Raw genomic sequence first — 4275 nt, forward strand, 5'->3', positions numbered from 1 at the left:
AATCAGCTTAACTTTAAAAAACAACTTTTCTGGTACACTAGTATAGAACCCAGGATCTTTTCACTGAGCTGTATCCCCAGACCTTTTTTAAAAAAAAATGAGACAAGAACTAAGTTGGTTAAACTGTCCAAGCTGGGTTAACCTTGTGATCCTCTTGCCTCAGCCTCCTACAGTCCCAGGATTACAGACATATGTTATCATGTCTGGCGGCAAAAAGCAACACTTTAAAGGATTTCAACATACATTAGGTCTTATTCTGAAAAAGACAGCATTAAAGAAATATTTATTAAAGTAAATGTCCCGGGGCCGGGGAGATGGCTCAGTGGAATAAGCACTTTCCTGGCAAGCACAAGGGCCTGAGTTCAATCCCCGGTTCCACCAAAAAAAAAAAAAAAAAAAAAAAAAAAGTAAATGTTCCCATCACACCCTTCAGACAGATCACTGATCTTTCAAACCTAGCTTCTTGGTGAGACCATGGGTGCATTCTGAGCAGGCCTCACTGTACAGAGCAGCACAGGCCTTCTTCTCTGATGAGACCCAAGCTGATTATAGACCTCAGGAGGGAGATGACCAGTGTCCCCCACTTTTGATTATGGGTCCCCTGCTCTCTGCTGAGAACACGCTATGGAAGGGCAGAGGCACTGCTAGCTGAAGATGGCCTATAACCAGCAGCTGCTGCTCAGCTCCAGTAGCCAGATGGAATTGCAAAGTATCACAAACACTAATTTACAAGGGTTTGCTATCGGAAAAATGCCAACTGACTACTTAGCTTTCTCAAATCCTTTTTGGGAATGAAGCCAGAGCACAACTTTCACTGTTTTTCTAAAATAAAAAAAGGGATTAAAACCTATGGACTAACATTCAAACACCCTTCTGTAATGTGAAGCTGCTCTCAAGAATAAAGGCAGTCTAGTAGAAAGAAGGCTGAAATAGATGGGCTGATTGCTCCACTCTGACATATAACTGTTCACAGAGAAACAGCGTTAGTAGCACAAAGTAAAAACCACTGCAACACAAACTCAGACCCACAGAGATTCAAATAACCTCTCTTCTAAGACAGGTGTGTGAAGACGAAGGCGAGAGCAGAGTCCAGGCTGGAAAAATGTGCTGCTGAGGGAGGGGCAGGTCATGCAGGCAGAGAGAGGCTCAGCAGCCACCTGCAGCCAGGGCCAGGCCCGAAAATGCTGAGACTGCTGCTACGTTAATTTATGAAATCTTGGTAATGGCTCAGGAAGACACAAAGGCATTTTTTTTTTATTTCAAAAGAATGTGATACTGAATTTGGCTGCCAGGGATGCTGGATACCACACTTCAGCCTGGTAGCACATGCTTACAATCCCAGCATATGGTACATGTATGCATGGTATTTTATTTATATGTACAAATTAAACAAAATGTCAAGCTGTGCCACTCAAGCCCAATTTCCACTAAAAAGTAATCAGCATATGCTCAGAGTATCATTCTAGGAAAAAAAGAACATTACAAAATACTAAGGAGAACTTTAGATGATAAAGTCACACAGAGAATTAAAATAATTAGAGCAAAGGTCACCATCACTTAATGCACTAGATGCCGCCCACATCCCCAGAGGGTGGACAGACAGCAAAGCCAGGCTGCAGGTGCCACCAGCTCTGTGGCCGTGGAACACCAGCCCGCAGCAAAGAGACAAAAGGAGCACAGCTCTGTGCCCATAAAGCTTTACTTAAAAAACCTGGCAACAGGGCTTGTGGTCACAGCCTCCTCATGCCTAGTTTACAATGTTAAAAAGCTTACTTATGCAAACTCTTCAATTGTGACGTGGTGATATCACATCTTTCTTCTGATAAAAAAACAAAAAACAAAAAACAAACCACTGGATTTTAAGAAAAATGATGTATGTGATCCACAGACAAGATGACAGAATCTGAACTATTTGGAAACCTAGCAGGGATTGATTCTGGACAAATAAATATTACCTCCTAGATTTGCAAGATTTCTAGCACATCATGACCTCAGAAGGATAGTTAGGCTCACAGGTCAACACATGAAATATTAGCAGACTGTCACCATGTTTCTTTCTTTTTTTTTCTTTTTTGCCGGAACTGGGGATTGAACTCAGGCCCTTGCGCTTGCCAGGGAAGCGCTTATTCCACTGAGCCATCTCCCCGGCCCCTCCACACGTTTTAAACTGTACTCGGAGAGCTTCTCTGCAGCTCACAAAGCAGCTCTGCGCATGGGATTGTGTTGCCTGCAGGACAATACCAGGCCAGGCCTGCAGGACAGAAGGGAAAGCCTGTGGATATCTGCTGCCCACCTCAGCCTCACCCCTGGAGGAAGGGGGGCCTGTGAAGTTCCTCAGATAACAGAGGAAGGTATCTCTGACGTGAAGTCTCCATAGCTGTGATCCGGGCTGCTACTGCACATGTCTGAGTGAGTTTCCAAAGTCAGAGCTGCCCCCCCCTCCCTCCCACCCCTCCCCTCCTCCTCCTCCCAGGGTGTCCCACATGTGAGAGAAGGGCCCAACACCTCATCCTCACGTCCTACTGCTGTCTGTAACTGACAATGAACTGGTACGTGGCACTGGAATGACGGTGTTCCCAGGCCTTAGGAAAGTGGTCAAGGACGCTTCCTGCTATACTACGTGAATTTGGGTTTCTGACAATACCATTTTTTATACTGAAAGTCCCAGATTTGATCTAAAAAACCACTCATTTAAGATTTTTAATTTCTTATTAAAAATCTTATGCAGCCTGGTAGCACATGCTTACAATCCCAGCATATCAGGAGAAAGAGGCAGGATGATCATGAGCTCAAGCCTAGCCAGGGCAACTTGGCAACTTAACAAGACTCTATCTCTTAGGAATCAATCTAATGAAGGAAGCAAAGGTCTATACAGTGAAGACTACAGTACTCTGAAAAAAGAGATGGAAGAGAATTTCAGAAAATGGAAAGATATTCCTTGCTTGTGGATAGGAAGAACCAACATCGTAAAAATAGCCATATTCCCAAAACTGTTATACAGGTTCAATGCAATTTCTGGAAAAATACCCAGGAGGGGAACAGCTGGGTTGAATGTGATCTCTAATCCTAGTTTTTTGAGGAATCTCACTGATTTCCACAGTGGATGTACCAGTCTGCACTCCTACCCACAGTGCAGAGGGGTTCCTTTTTATCCACAGCTCCTGGGCATTTTTCCAATTAAAATATCATTAATATGTCTCACGAATCTAGAGAAAACATCCATAAAATTCATCTGGAACCAGAAGAGAGCTAGAATAGCAAAAGCAATCCTAGGCAACGAAGGAAAGGCAGGAAGTATTACAATCCCTGACTTGAAATTATACTACAAAGCTACTGCAATAAAATTAGCATGGTACTAGCAAAATAGCATACCTGAGGATCAATGGAGCAGATTAGAAGACGCAGACACAACTACAAACATACTCAGCCATCCTATCTTTGACAAAGCAGCCAAACATGTTCACTGGAAGAAAGACAGCTTCTTTAATACATGATGCTGGAAAAATTAGCTTTCCAAACACCGAAGGCTACAATTAGGCCCGTGTTTATCACCATTCACTAAACTACAGTCAAAATAGACCAAAGATTTAAATATTAAAAGAGAAACACTAAATCTATTGGAGAAAAAAGTATGTAGAAATCTTGAAGACATAGGGGTAGGCAGAGTTCACAAAGACAAACAACTGCAAGGGAAACACTTCAAAGAAACAACAAATGGAATCTCAGCTTTTTGGAAAGTTTCTGCACATCAAAAGAAATCACCAACAGAGTAAAAAGAAAACCCACAATTTGGGAAAAAATTTTAGTTGACCGTTCCTTAGACAAATGACCATCTACAACATATAAAAAAAAAAAAAAAAAAAAAAAATCAGGCCCCCAAAATTCAAAGACCCAATTTTAAAAAGCAGGCACCTGGGATGAACACATACTTCTCAGATGAAGAAATACAAATGGTAAATAAATATATGAAAAATGTTTAACATCACTGGTCACTCGAGAAATGCAAATGAAAACAACACTGAGGAAGAACGGCTATCATTAGGAAGTCAGCCAGTAACAAATGCTGGAGGAGCTGCGGAGAAAAAGGAACCCTTCTGCACTGTTGGTAGGAATGCATTCTGGTACAACCACTATGGAAATCAGTGTGGAGATTCCTCAAAAAACTAGGATTGGAGGGGCTGGAGAGATGGCTCAGTGGTCTAAAGCACCTACTTAGAACGAGCTCGGCAAAGCATCGGGGACCGCGGTTCAATCCCCCAGCACCACATGCCAGCC

The 4275-nt window shown here is 42.6% G+C and overlaps 1 protein-coding gene across 7 annotated transcripts in view; it reads right to left on the bottom strand.

Moving 5' to 3' along the window:
* Positions 1-4275, bottom strand: part of Sfswap (splicing factor SWAP) — a 65294-nt gene that overhangs the window by 55902 nt on the left and 5117 nt on the right. The window lies entirely within an intron of this gene.

Source organism: Octodon degus, unplaced genomic scaffold, assembly GCF_000260255.1.
Source record: "Octodon degus isolate 3935 unplaced genomic scaffold, OctDeg1.0 scaffold00076, whole genome shotgun sequence".
Lineage (NCBI taxonomy): Eukaryota > Metazoa > Chordata > Mammalia > Rodentia > Octodontidae > Octodon > Octodon degus.